The sequence below is a fragment of the Tupaia chinensis genome, unplaced genomic scaffold, assembly GCF_000334495.1.
Source record: "Tupaia chinensis unplaced genomic scaffold, TupChi_1.0 Scaffold000393_1, whole genome shotgun sequence".
Taxonomy (NCBI): domain Eukaryota; kingdom Metazoa; phylum Chordata; class Mammalia; order Scandentia; family Tupaiidae; genus Tupaia; species Tupaia belangeri.
The window spans coordinates 40,197-55,181 of record NW_006159895.1 but is presented as its reverse complement, the minus strand read 5'-3'; the positions used below and the strand labels follow the sequence as shown (position 1 = coordinate 55,181).

Here is a 14,985-nt window from a genome sequence, read left to right as displayed (position 1 = left end):
CAAGTCCAGGATCCAGTGGCTTAAACTCACGCCAGGCGCATGTGCCTGCATGCCCAAGACCCTGAGAGGAGAATGGAGGAGATAGGATTGTGGCATGGCCATCGCCCCTGGGGATTTGATTCTTTTTTATGGTGAATATTTCTTCTTTCAGACCAAGCAAGAATTTCCTCACCTCCTGGAACTTGATAGCTCTTTTCTCCTGCATCTTCTGGAGTTCATTGTCCCTCTTCTTTTGGAACTCTGTTAGCTTTGTCATTGTGAATATTCTAAATTCTCCCCCCCTCCCCCCGCATTGGGCGCATGCGTTTGCCAGACAGAGAGCGCCAGACAGAGAGAAACATAGAGACAGAAAGCGAGAAATCACCCCCCAGGGGGGATGGTCACGCAGCAATCCCTTCTCCTCCATTCTCCTCTCGGGATCTTGGGCACGCACGCACATGCGCCCGGCGTGAGTTTTAAGCCACTGGGTCCAGGACGCAAACTGCGGTCGACTACATGGGAGTCCAGCGACATAGCCATTACGATAACTGCTGGTTCCCAATATTCTAAATTCTTTATCAAACATTTTTGTGAGTTACTTTGTACTGTCTGTGGATGAAGAGGAGTTATTCTTTTCCCTTGGGGAAGAGATATTTTCTTGGTTTCTCATATGTCTTGTGCCTCTGCAATGATTTCTTGTCATTTGATGGGTTATACATTTCTTCCTAATATCTTGAAGTTTAATCTGAGTGTTCAGAGGCATGCAGGAGGAGGTGATCTGCTAACTCACTGCCGCTCTGTTTTTCACCCTTTATGTGGCTGATTCAGCAAGAATTGAGGTATACTCTGACTCATAGTATTCAGATGTTTGGCTTCAGTTCATTTAGGCTTGTCTAGACATTCAGTGCATGCAGGGTGAGCAGCAAAGTGGTGAAGCTAAAAGAAAAAGGGAAGAAAACAGAGAAAGAGAAAAAATACCAAAAAAAAAACTAACAAAAAGTTTTATTTATTTATGTTTTGAAAATCAAAAAATTAAAGCACTAGTTTGAAATCCAGTGGCAGAGTCTTTGCCCCTCCTAGATACCAGGGAAGAAAGATTAGAATTAGCAAGAGAAAGGAGAATTGGAGAGTCAAAAATATAGTTTACCTTAAATTTTTTTTAATAAATAATTAAAAAATTAAAAATTAAAAGATAGAAGGATAGTGGGTGGCAGACTACACTCACAGATGTCGCCTGGAGAGTGAAGTCTCAGCAGATAATATTCATTAGCTTAGTCCCTGAAAGCACTCCCTGGGCCTCTTCTTATTCCTATCCTCCACTGAATGTGCATCCGTTGGGTTTATGTAGGTCAGTGTTTAAGCTAGGCCAAATGACAAAGGTCACTGCTCTTGCCCGTATTCGTGAGATATATCTATCAATAGTATTTCCCCAGTTTTCTGTCTTTGAAAAATTTGTAAAATGTTTTGCCTGCTGATAGTTGAGCAAGAATTCTCCTTGTGCTTCGAGCTTATAATTTCTTTTCAAATTTCTTTAATATCATTATGTTAGATATTGAATAAAGCAGGGAATAAACTTAAATATTCAGCTTGCCATCATCATCTTAACAATACTGTGTGTATATCCTCTGTTAATTCAAAGATATTTTTAACCTATTACATAAGCAATGATTAGAATGCACACACTGTACTGCTATTGTTGAGAGGAATGTGAGCTGGATGATCATACACTGCTTGGGCTAAGTGTACATTAGTATTATATTTCTGGGAAGAAAATTGGCCATGGGGCTTAAGATATTAAAGATTTTTATTTCCTTAGGACAAACTAAAATAATGAGAAATTTGAACTTACCAAAATATTAAAAGGTTAAATTGTTAAATAAGTATGATAATAACCATGCAAATAAATTTTAGGCAGCAAATGAAAATCAGGGCATTGTTAAATGATGACACTATAACATTAACTGAGAAAGCAAGATAAGAGACTTATATTTTATGTAATACAAATTTTAAGTCAAATTGTATAGAGTTAACATAGTTTTTAGTCAAAACAGCCAAATAGGGCCAGACGGTGGCATGACAGTAAAATATGATCTCCTTCAAGGCTGACCTACATGGGCATGTTCCTGGTTTGCATCCAGAGACCTTCCTTCCTACGTTGAGCACACACATGTCCGTGATTCAGGGATGCCTGAAACTGAGAACTCTGGAAGACCCCAGTGGAAGGCCAACTCCATGGTGCATCAGTAATGAGCTGCTCAAGAGAAGTCAGATCCTTTAGGGTGACTGCAGTTTGGGTGCCTGGCTTGATCAGCCTGAAACTCTTAAGGCATGTGTGCAGGTGCTCTAGATCAAATGGGCTGGAGGACTGCGGACTGTGGTGTGACCAGACCCTGTGGAAGGTGTGGTCTCTCTGTGTCTCTGCCTCTTTAATTCCCAGAAATAAACAAAAAGACATAGAGTCAAATATTGAAGTTTTAAACATTTTAAATAAATATTATAATTATGATAAGTATAATTATATATTTCATGTAATTATATAAGTTAAAATGAATTGCATAAAGCATAAAATGAATAGAATGAATACAGGAAAAGACAACTAACAGGGGTTATCTCAACATGATAGGATTTCAGTCGATTTTACTCTTCTAATTATCTATAGGCAATGTGGTGTATTTGTAATCAGACTAAAAATTCCTGTGTTTATTCATATTTTGGAGTTCCCATTATGAAAAAATGATTAACTTAAAACTTTCTTTGTTATTAAATACGTATCTAAAATGGATGATGCTGAAACTGATGTCCGAAAATACATCCTAGGTTAATTCATTATAGTGCTTCTTTAATGTGCATCAACTGTATCATTCTTCTTTCAGGGTATGTACATTATTAAAACAGTACATAAATGCACTGCTTTAAGAAAGGATTTGATATCACAGATTCACAAATATCTGGGTCTCTACTTCGCCCCATCCCATGGAGGTAACTTGTTGGCTTCACTTTTATTTGGCTTATTTTCTGCTGCTGTAGGCATTTTTCATTTTCTGCATAGAAAGCACATTTTCTCTGTTAAAGTTCAGTGCCAATCAGAAAGATATTGGCTTAGAAGGGATGTGGAAAAAGCAAGATAAGAGTCTTTTGAATTAATACAGTAAGAGACAAATCTGAACTGTGCTGCCTTCTCATATGCTTCCTGAGGAGAAAAGTTTAATTGACTGAATATATATATATATATATATATATATATATATATATATTATGTAAGAAGCAACAATCATCTTCTACTGGCTGTGATTTTTATTGTGCTATTCTTTGTTTTATTGCAAAAAATATATAGATTCATTGTTTTTTAATTAAAATGAATTTTTAAAATTAAAATGTATTTTAAAAATATTTCAGATGTAGCCTTTTTAGAAAATTTATTTTGTGGTAATGAGTTCTTATGAAATTTTCAGGTCTTGCTAACTATTAAAATGGTCATGTCCCTATACATGCTGTGGATTGTAAATGACACTTTTACTCAGTCAGTTATATAAAATAATGTTATTCAATAATATAATAAGTAATCATGAAATTTTCATACAAAACTAGTAATTGCTTAGTGATCTTTATGTCCTTTAAAATTAATGATTATAGAGTGCAACCAGAAAAGTTTGTGCATCAGCATGTATCTGATAATTTTGAATTAAGTTATATCAGCTATTTTTTTATATAGCCTGGGTACAATGTTTAGTTTTTCAAGCTGGAATAAAATTTTACAAAAAAGCCCTTTTTAAAAATGTCTTTAAAATGTCATGGTGATAAAATAATTAGACTTGTTTTATTTCTTGGAAGATTTTAAATTGCTGTCCTGTGTGTTTGGAAACCTGGAACAACAACTTCAACTATGGTGTTACAAAAGAAAAAATGTAAGACTAGCAGAAGAATTAGGCAAGAGAATGTAATGAAATGGTATAAAAATGGGGACAAAGAAAGTCAAATTGTCTCTGTTCACAGATGAAATAAACTTATATGTAGAAAACCCTAAAAATCTTATCAAAAACTGTTTAAAAATACTAAATGAATTCAGTTAAGTTGCAGGATACAAAATCGAACTATAAAACTTAGTAAGACTTTCATATACTGGTGATAAACTGGCTGAAAAGAAAAGAAAAAATGCCATTCTATTTATAAAAGCTATAAAAAAATTCCTAGGAACAAATTTAATTAAGGAGGAGAAATTTCTCTACAATGAAAACTATAAACCACTGATATAGAAAATAGTAGAAGGCACACAAAAATTGAAATATATTCCATGTTTATGGCTTGGAAGAATAAATATTGTCTATAGTATCCAAAGTCATTTGCAGATTCAATGCAATTTCTATCAAAATACAAGTGTCATTCATCAATGAAATAGAAAAATAATTCTGAAATTCACATGAATTCATAAAAGACCTGAAATTGCCATAGAAATTCTGAACAAACAGAAGTAAGCTGGAGGCTTTACAGCTCTTATCTTTAAAATGCAGTACAAAACTATAGTCACTAAAACAATTTGGTATTATGGAGGAATCCAACCTGGTGGGGCCCCGGGATCTGTTTTCAGCTTTTGACCTTTGAACCTAGCTTTGGTCAGTTCAGCATGTTGGCAAGGCCACTGATCAAAGCTTGGGTTGACTAAGCATGCTGGCAAGGCTGCTTGTTGTATGCTCCAGACTGTGGTAGCCTTGTTGGGAAGCAAGCCCCCCACCCCCTATTCCCTGATATACTACTATTAAAGAATTACATTTTTCTCTTGAGTTTGTGATAAGATTTCCCAAAAATCCCCCGGCCACTCCCCTTTGCCCTGATCACCCACTGTTAATTATAATGCTTCATCCCTGCAGTCACAGTAGAGCGTGTGCTGAAGTTTTATCTAAACAAAAATCTTCTTGACCTTTGGAAGGTCCTTGAAGATACATTTAACATGAGCTTAAAAATAATCTTTTCTTTACATAAAATAGGATTAGGCCAAAACTGGCCCAGGACACCCCCTGCCCTCACCAAATGAAATAGATAAATATATTAGGATTCCTTAAATTAAGTTTTAGATCCCTATAAAACTATATAAGTATCATTCTTTATTGAGATCCATAAGAACTAATATCTATACCTGAGATTTTCTTTTCTCAGCATCGTGCTCAGTAATCACAAGATGGCTGCCGCCGCATCAGCTGATAATTATCTCTGCTTGCTGGAGCTGCTTTCCTGAAACTGCATTCCATGAAGACCGGCCTACATCAAATGAACAATTGTGGAACTGCAATAGACCCACCCTTAATCCAACTCTGAATGGAACCTATGATCCCTATTGTTAAAATTTTATGAACTGGTAATTAGAACACGTAGCCCCTCACCCATTTACTTGCATGTATCATATTTTCAATAAAAAGGCATGATAATTCTTGGCAGTTGTCACCCTACAGAGAGCAATCTCTGGGGGGTGTCCGACTGAGGACGTGCATGAAAATGGCACCAAGGCCTTAGTCTTCCTTTCTTGTGCCTCCTCCAATGAGTCAATCCACCCCTGCAGAGGCTGGACCCCGGCAGTACTAGAATGAAAACTGACACATAAACCAGTGTAACAAAACAGAGAACCTAGAAATATAACCACATATGTACAGCCGAATGATTTTCAACAAAGGTGCCAAGAATATTCCTCAGAGAAAGGAAAATCTCTTCAATAAATTGTGCTAGAAAAATTAATATCCACATGCAGAAGAATAACTACATCTCATCACTCAACATACACAAAAATGTACACAAAATGTATTAAATACTTAAATATAAGACTTGAAACTATAAAACTGATGGAAAAAAGTATAGAGGAAATACTTGTGGACATGGGTATGGGCAACAATTACTCATTTTGAATAAAAACTTAAAATACAGGTGACAGAAGTAAAAACAGACAAATTGAATGATATAACATCAAATCACTTCTGCATAGAGAAGGAAACAACAGAGTGAATAGACGACCTATGGAATGAAAGAAAATATTTGTGAATTGTACATCTGACAAGGAATATGCAAGAAATTCAAACAACTCAACAACCTCAAAACAATTAAAAATAGACCAATGATCTGAAGATATTTCTTAAAAGAAGATATAAAAAATAGCCAAAAACGTATGATGTTTCAAATATATGCTTGAAATCACTACTCATCAGGGAAATGCAAATAAAACCACAATGAGATATCATCTCAATCCAGTTAGTACAATTTTTATCAAAAAGACAAAAAATTGACAAGTGTGGCAGTTTGTGGGAATGTAAATTAGTTTAGTCATTTTGGAAAATATTATGGAGAGTCATAAAATATGAAAATAGAACCGTCATAATTCAGCAACCCCATTATTGGGTATCTATCCAAAGGAAAGAAAATGAGTAGGTCATAGAGATAGATGTCTGTGCTCTCACATTTGTTGCAGTACTATATACTCAGTATACTGAATATATTCAATACAGCTGAGTGAATAGTGTTGCAACATCAACAGATGAGTTCTATTAGAAAATAGATTACCCTATATCTTCAACGGACCTGGTGGGAAGTGGGTTCATGTTGGGTAAATTTCATTTTACAAGCCTTAGTGATGTAGAGTAATTAAATATATAAAATATATTAAATTTAAAAAGAAAATAGATTACTCTTCAGATGTTAAAAATAATGAAATTCTTTCATTTGAAAGAAGAAACAGGAATGAGCCTGGAGGATAGGATGTCAAGTGAAACAATGCAGGCACCAAAAAAAATAAAAGTTACACGTTCTCACTTATATGTGGCAGCTAAACAATTGTCTTTACAAAATTTGAGAAAAGAATAGTGTTTCCTAGAGGGTGGAGAGTATGGAGAGGAGGGAAAAGGTGGATGTTGCTTTTAGTGTTCTATAGCACAGTAGGGGAACAATATATAGTTAATGATAATTTACTGTACATATCGAAATAATTAACAGAGGACTTTGAATGCTCCCAACACAAAGTAATGATGTTTAAGATATGACTATGCTAGTTATCCTGATTTGAACATTATACATTGTATTCATATACGGAACAATCACACTGTATCTCATTAAATGTTAATTAAAAATTAGGACCAATATAGGACTGGTCTTATATATCACGGGCAATTTTACTCACCTTTCGAAACTAGCAGCTATTATTAATAAGGTACCATTATTTGGCAAATCTGTCTAGGAAAGATGCTTTTCGAGAGAATAGCTGTATTTACAGTAGTAAATCTCCATCTTTCACAACCATATCCAGTATATAGTTTATCAAAGAATTTAATATGCTAAGCAATTAATATTAATAGAAAGAAGAATAAAAATTTAAATTGTAAGATTAATGTAACATGATTATAGATATCTTTAAACTTAAATATTATTGTAATATATATATCAAAATACATGTTTTACAGATACATCAATTACATTCATTCCCAGATTCAGGTAAAGACAGATTTGCCATGAGGGAAAATTTGAATATTTGTGTAACATTACTAAAGTATCCTTTCCTTGCCAGTTGCAGGAGGTGCTTCTTTTTTTTTTTTTTTAATTCCTTTTGCAACCACTATGTATACATTACACCAGTATCTATCTGCTAGAGAAGAAACATTTTCTTTTCTCCACAAACGTGTTTTCCTTTACAATTTTTTGCTAATGTCTGCTCATTGTTTTTCCTTATGAAGATTATTGATAACAATATTCTTTATGATAAATTGATGGCCTAAATAACTAAGCTAAGCCATACTTATGTCTGAGATAGTTATAACTATTTTTATTTATTAAATTTTTTTCTCTTATGACTTAGTTGGTGCATTATAAAACTTATAGATACCTACAAAAATTCTAAGGATAATTATTATATTCTGTAAGTGATGACCCTTTCTATTAAAAAATGTATAATTCGAAGGGACCAGCAGATGTCATAATGGTTACATCACTGGACTCCCGTTTAGTTGACTATGGTATGAGTCCCAGACCAGGTGGCTTAAAAGTTATGCCAAGCACATATGCTTGCATGCCCAAAATACTGACATGAGAATGGAGGAGAAGGAATTGTGGCATGGCTATCCTTCCTGGGGATGATTTCTGGCTCTCTTTCGTCTATCTGGCAAGCACAGGAACCCTATAGCAAAAATATTTCTCTAAAAAAAAAAAAAAAAAAAAAAGAAAGGCAATGTATAACTCAGAAACAGAAATTTCAAGTTATCAGACTAAATAGAATCTGGAAAGATAGCAAGAATATCAAGATATCAAGAACAACATGCTACTTGATATTTTTTCTACCACATTCTGACATAATTTTTCTAACCTAAAATGTGGACAAAGTAACTAGTGTTTTTTCTCTTACTTTTTTTGCTTAGTTGTCAAGAAAGTTAAGTCTCTCTGTTTCTCTGGTCAAATTAAAAGAAAAAAGAGAGAAAAATAAAGAAGAAAGAAAGAAAAAGAAAGAAAAAAAAGAAATAAAATAAAATAAAATAATCTTTTAAAAAGGAAAGTGAAGTTACAGAAAAGTTTGAATTAACTTTATAATGATAGAAAACTAGTTCTCTATAAGTACATTCACATCACCACTAAAGTTTCTATTTTTAAAAATTTGCAGCGTGTCCAAATTTACATTTGAGTTGTTTTCATGTTTATTGTATATAATTCTTTACTACCTTCAGTGAAATCTTTGAGACCAGACGAGTTTCAGAATTCAATTTAAATTTATTTCTATTGAGGAAGGAATTTGGAACATATTTAAATACAACATATCATAATCAACTACATTAATATTTCTGCAGCAAAATGCACAGATACTCAAACTTGGTGGAATAAACAAAGACCACGATTAGAGTTTGAAAAGATCTAGTCAGGCAAGTAAAGTGACACATGTAATTGAGGAATGGAGGAGAATTTCTTAAGACAAGAGCTAAGGGCAAAAGTTCATCTCCTGGTTTAAGTGAGACAAAAATCTAGCTTCCTCCATTGCTGAGGATACTTGAAATTTTGTCAATTCCACAATGTACTTTTTACCCTTTCATTGATTACAAAAAGTCAGTGTAATTTGAATGTAAATGCTACTAATTATTTGCCTGCTCTAGTTATTTTTCTTTTCTTTTCTTTTTAAAAATCCTTTCTGGGCTCCCTACACTCCAAGATCAAAGTCGTGCACACATAACACACACTCACACATCAAACAAGACCTCTTCTGATAATATTCAATAAAGCTATACCAAGGAGAAACAAAAAGAATATAAAAAGATAGAAAATTAGAAGAAGAAAGTAGCTAGTTCTTTCCTAAGTATAATTTCATAAAGTAATTCTATAAAATGCAATTCGTATTATAATTGGGACTCAGTATCGTCATGTCGATGTATCTTATTTTTTAATATAAACCTCATCACATACTCTGAAACACCAATAGTATAGAGTGCTCCAAAACGAAGCATTTTATTGCTGTTTCAAACCGTTATGCAATAGCTAAATGAAAGAAACTGAATTGAACAAAATCATGTATTGCCCTCTTTTATTAAAATTCCTACAAATGGGGCAAAAATATCTGTATTTCAACTGCATCTTAAGTTATGACATGAAAACTGTAACAGAGCAACAATAGCTTGCAAATCCATCTGGAGGAACTTCACACTGACCTGGGTAAAACTGCTAATTTAATTTTATCGTTTCAAGTGAAAGTGACTTGAAACCAAGGGAGACTAATCTGAGCAGTAAGCCTAATTGCAAATGCCTCAGTACATTATGCAGATAATAACAGCTCCCGTGTGGATAATAGAAGTTAGCGAGTACTGAAAATTACACTTTCTTTTGCCATAGTGAAAATGAACCGATATTGCATCTTATCTCCTGATCCACATACTAAAATGGAAATTGAGTTTCAGGTTTTACTAATTTTACTGACAGAATATTATGTGAGGCTTTTTTTTCCCCTTATGAACTTATTCTGATTAAATTTAAAAGTACACCCAGAAGCAATATTTGGAAGTGACAAAAAACCAGAAAAGAGAAATTCTAGTCATGTACATGTCTATGATTTCATACAGCTTTATCATCAGTATTCATTATGATATCTAAAGTAAATTGAGAAGATTTCTGTTTCAAATGAGTCTATAATAAGCCAAAGATATTCTGCTGTCTACTGTTTGACTGTGAAACTGGATGTATCTAAAATTACTGTGAACTGTTAAATGGCATACACAAACCTTACACTATTAAATTAAATACCACAATGCCATTATGAATAAGCTTTGAGATATTTAATATTTGCATACAAATTTAAATTATTTCAGTAAATTATATCTCAAATAAAAATGAGACTTTCATAACTTCAATTAGAGATTAAAAACTACGTCAGGTGCTGAGAGAGATTATAGAACTACACATTGTGGCCTAAGAGACAACAGCATAGAATATCTGGTAGCACTGCAGGGGAACACCAGACTCCATGTCCTCTCCTGAGTTCAGGCTGGGACCAGTTATGGTTTGAAGGCCAATATTGGCCTGACCTATGGTCTAATGGCCAGGGAACTGAGTCCCACAAGCCTGAATGCTATTTGAAATCCGGCCCTATCAGCTTCAAAAACAAACCGGGATGAGTCAGTCCCATGGCCTGGTGATTGTGGGAGCCAGATCCCACATGGCTGACCAGGGTTCAAATTCTGACCCTGGAAGCTTGAAGAATTCATCTGTCATGTGTGGGCGCATGCTCCAAATCTCAACAGGATGGAGAAATGGGAAGAAATTGTGGCATTACCACATCTCATTCCTACATGTTTTCTCTCTCTCCCTTTCTCTTCATCTCTCTGTCTCTCTCTCCTTTCTGTTGTGTGGCAAGTAAAAATATGTAAAAGTTCAGTGTTAAGCAATTTATATACTATCTTGGTCAACAGCGCAACACTCTCTGTGATATAGTACTTCTCACTGTCAATCAGATGCACATAGAGGTGCAACTGTTTAAGAAAATCTTTTTTAAAAATATTTATTTTAATTTTATTTATTCATTAATTTATTTTTTAATTTAAACAGAGAGGAAGGGGGGAGAGAGAGAGAGAGAGAGCAGTGCCTTAACCACCACACAACCTGCTGGTCCCTTAAGAAAATCTTAACAAACAGAAAACAGCCTACTTAAAAATTACAATTAAAATTCAAGTCATGTTTACTATGCGTAAGCATTTTGTCCTACGACATTCTAATACTCGGTGCAATATCTTCTGTTGTTTTTTACTCCAAGCTTCTAAAACCTTGTTTAGTTTCAGTAATTTAATGTAGTATTAAATAGTTTAAGTTAGATAATAGTGTGGAATACTCTTGTCTGTTTTAAAATCCTGCTGGTACTCAAAATGATTGATAAAAATCGTCTGAGAAATCCCAGACAGTTCCAAAGGATGTGCACTGTTTCAGTCTATATAACTCCATTTTGGAAAACCATTCACTCTCCCTCATCAAACAACAGATATTGAGTATTCAAAAGTAATGTATAATGTAGATGTACTAAAAGGCATGGCAGTTACCTGAAGGTAAAGATGTTTAAATTCAACAGTATGGGGCCTTAATCCAACTTCAGCCAGTCCTGGACCACAGATACCTGTTCATCCAGTGCACATGACAAGGCTCTCTGGAAGTGAACTGGGAGCTCTCCTATACCAGAGAGCACTGTCTCACCCAGTACCTCCAGCTGACTCTCTTCATCTGCATATTCTTTCCTGTTGTTTAGCAAAAAAATATCCAATGAGTTTTCTCAATGTAATTACACATAGTTCATATGTTGGAAAATCTTAAGAAAATATTTAGAAGTGAGCATTTTTTGTTGCTCAAGAAAGATGAAAAGTTTCCACAAGTTCTACTATTATTCAGGAAAACATATTTTGAAAAAGATATTTCTAAAGAACTGTTTTGGATTTTTATTTATTTATTTATTTAAATTTTTTAATTTCATTTTTTTTACACATTCATTTATGTTGTTTAGCTTACGAAGTGAATATTTCAACATGTGGACATTTCTCCCTAGTCGAGTTGATAAAACTATAAAATTATCTTAAAATAATACCACATTTTTTGGTCCCATAAAAATGCAACTTTATAATAGAAATCTGGGTGCAAACAGGTTGCATAGTGGTTACAGCTCTGGATTCCCACATGGCTGATCACAGTTTGAGTACCAGACCCAGCAGCTTGAAAATTACACCAGGGTATGTTGTGTGCATGTTCAAAAATCCCAGGAGGAGAATGGATGAGAAGGGATCATGGTGTAACCATCACCCCTGAGGATAATTGCCCACTTTCCCTCACACTGTTTCTCTGTCTTCTTTCTCTCCAGTGATGGCATGTGTCCTATGGCAAAAACCTGAAAAAGAAAACAAAAAAAGAAACCTGGACAGTCAAAACACAGCTCTTTTATTAATAATTTATTTTCTTTTAAGCATTCAATCACTATACATCACTTAATTGTAAAGTTAATTTTCCAACTTGAATATATTTCACACCAGTTCAGTCTCTGTCCTGTAAATGTCTTGCATCTCTATTTTTCTCCTCGATGTCTTCCCTCACACTTTCCTCCTCCCACCCTCTTCTCACCCTGTATCTGGTATCTATAACCATTTTCCATGTTTTTGTACCCTCTAATCTTTCAGTTTCATCCATAGAGTGCAGACATTCGGGTTTATAGTAAGTGGAGACATACAATGTCTCTCCTTCATAGACTGGCTTGCTTCACTCAGCAGTAAATCTTTCATATTTGTCCACTTTCCATCAAAAACCCTTATATTTAGAGTTAGATTTAACTTTTGGTATGACTTTGGTGTAATCTCAATGCCTTGGCTTCTTGATCAATAAAAGAGGAATAAAAATAATTACCTAGCTATAGGAGTCTTATGAGGATTATAGAATTAATTATTTTTAACTTTTTTGACTGTTTAAGATGAAAGGTTCTAGAGGAGTACAAAATATGACTTAGGACAAATGCTATACTTAATCTCACGTTCAGGTTAATAAATGTCACTCTAGCTGAAAGGTTTAATTTGTGCATTTCTGCAGAAATATGAGGAAAATGATTTGTCTTCAATATTCTGCTGACAATAATTTTTTAAGTGTCATGAACTGTTACTAGAGACTGAAAAAATAATCTTTGACATTTTCCAGCTCTGTTATCTTGTGGCATTATCTACAGTAAATATATTGTATAAGTGACTTTCAAAATTAAAAGCAACACTTCTGGATCAAAAAAAAAAAGAAAAGAAGTGCTTAGCAAAGCAACAATTTAAGTGATGAGAAATTAAAATTAGGTAATATAGTTCAAAGAGTGCTTAAAAGAAATTGGCATCACTGGGAAGGTTACAAGTTGTGAAACAGTTGTTATCTGTTACAATTTTTTAAAAACAACACACACCAAATGCAACTTTAATTTTAATTAAGATTAACAAAGATATCAATGGAAGCACTCATTTACTCATTTTGATAAAATACTAATTTTGCTTATAAAATATGACCAAATCAGTTTATACTATATTTGGCTCTTAATTTGGCACAAAACCGCATCATATTCAATAATGAAATGTTTGATTGTAGGACACATACCTTACCATATTTCTTTTTACAGTGTTTTTTGTTTTTTACTTTATTCATTGTAGAGAGCACATGTGTGTACATAACATACACACACACACACAGAATTACTCTGGACAGGATTTTGCCACCCAGTCCTCCTGCTCTTCAGGGTCTTGGGTATGCTTGTGCATAATCCCAACTCAAGTTTAAGTCATGCAACTTCCAGCTCTGAAGTTCGGTTTTCTACTGCCTGTGCAACCAAGCTATGCCTCTTCGTAGAAATTTTAAACATGCATTATATCATATATATGGATATAATGTAACTGTAAATACTATATAAGATTAGCAGAAGTAATCTAATCTGTTTTCAAACAAAATGAGAAATTCTCAGCTTCAAGATCTTAAAATTTAATGTTCATACTTCATTAATATTTATTTACATTTTCACTGACTTTTGGAGGTAATAGAATTTAGTGGTAAGAAATAAAAATGGGGCTCTTCTCGCCATCTTTCTGTGCCACCATTATGGTGCACATGAATGTCCTGGCTGATGCCCTTCAGAGCATTAACAATACTGAAAAGAGAGGCAAACGCCAGGTTCTTATTAGGCCGTGCTCGAAAGTCATTGTCCAGTTTCTAACTGTGATGATGAAGAAGGTTACATTGGCGAATTTGAAATCATTGATGACCACAGAGCTGAAAAAATTGTTGTGAACCTCACTGGCAGGTTAAACAAGTGTGGAGTGATCAGCCCCAGATTTGATGTGCAACTCAAAAATTAGAGAAATGGCAGAATAATCTGCCCCTATCCCATCAGTTTGGTTTCATTATACTGAAAACCTCAGCTGGCATCATGGATCATGAAGAAGCAAGACGGAAACATACAGGAGGGAGAATCCTGGGATTCTTTTTCTAGGGATGTAATACACATATACGAATAAAATGCCTCATTGGGGAAAAAAAAAAGAAATAAAAATGGGGACTAGCAGATGGCATAATGGACTCTCACATGTCAACTGTGGTTGGAGTTCTAGACCCCATGGCTAAAAATTTTCACTGGGTGCATGTGTGTGCATGCACAAAGTCCCAAGAGGAAAACGGAGGAGAAGGGATTGTGGTGTAGCCATGCCCCCTGGAGGGTTATTTCTTGCTTTCTGGTTTTTTATCTCTATAGTGAACACACATTCCCTATAGCAAAAATCTCTCTTAAAAAAAAAAGAAGAAAAGAAAAAGAAAAATGAAAGAAGTCCACAATCCCTGTGTGTTCATTCCCTTTTGACTGAATGAATGTAATCAATCATTGCCCATATATTATATAATTTTGCCACTGGATTAAAAATTAAAAAACCTTTTGTTATCCCATGTCACATCAAAATAATAAAACTATTATAAAATGTATTAAATTACTAAAGTATATTATTTTAAATGAGTAATTTTCCCTACTAG

The 14,985-nt window shown here is 34.2% G+C and overlaps 1 pseudogene; it reads left to right on the top strand.

Moving 5' to 3' along the window:
• The first annotated feature begins 14,064 nt into the window (after positions 1 to 14,064).
• Positions 14,065 to 14,479, top strand: LOC106735450 (40S ribosomal protein S15a pseudogene; annotated as a pseudogene).
• Positions 14,480 to 14,985: the final 506 nt, after the last annotated feature.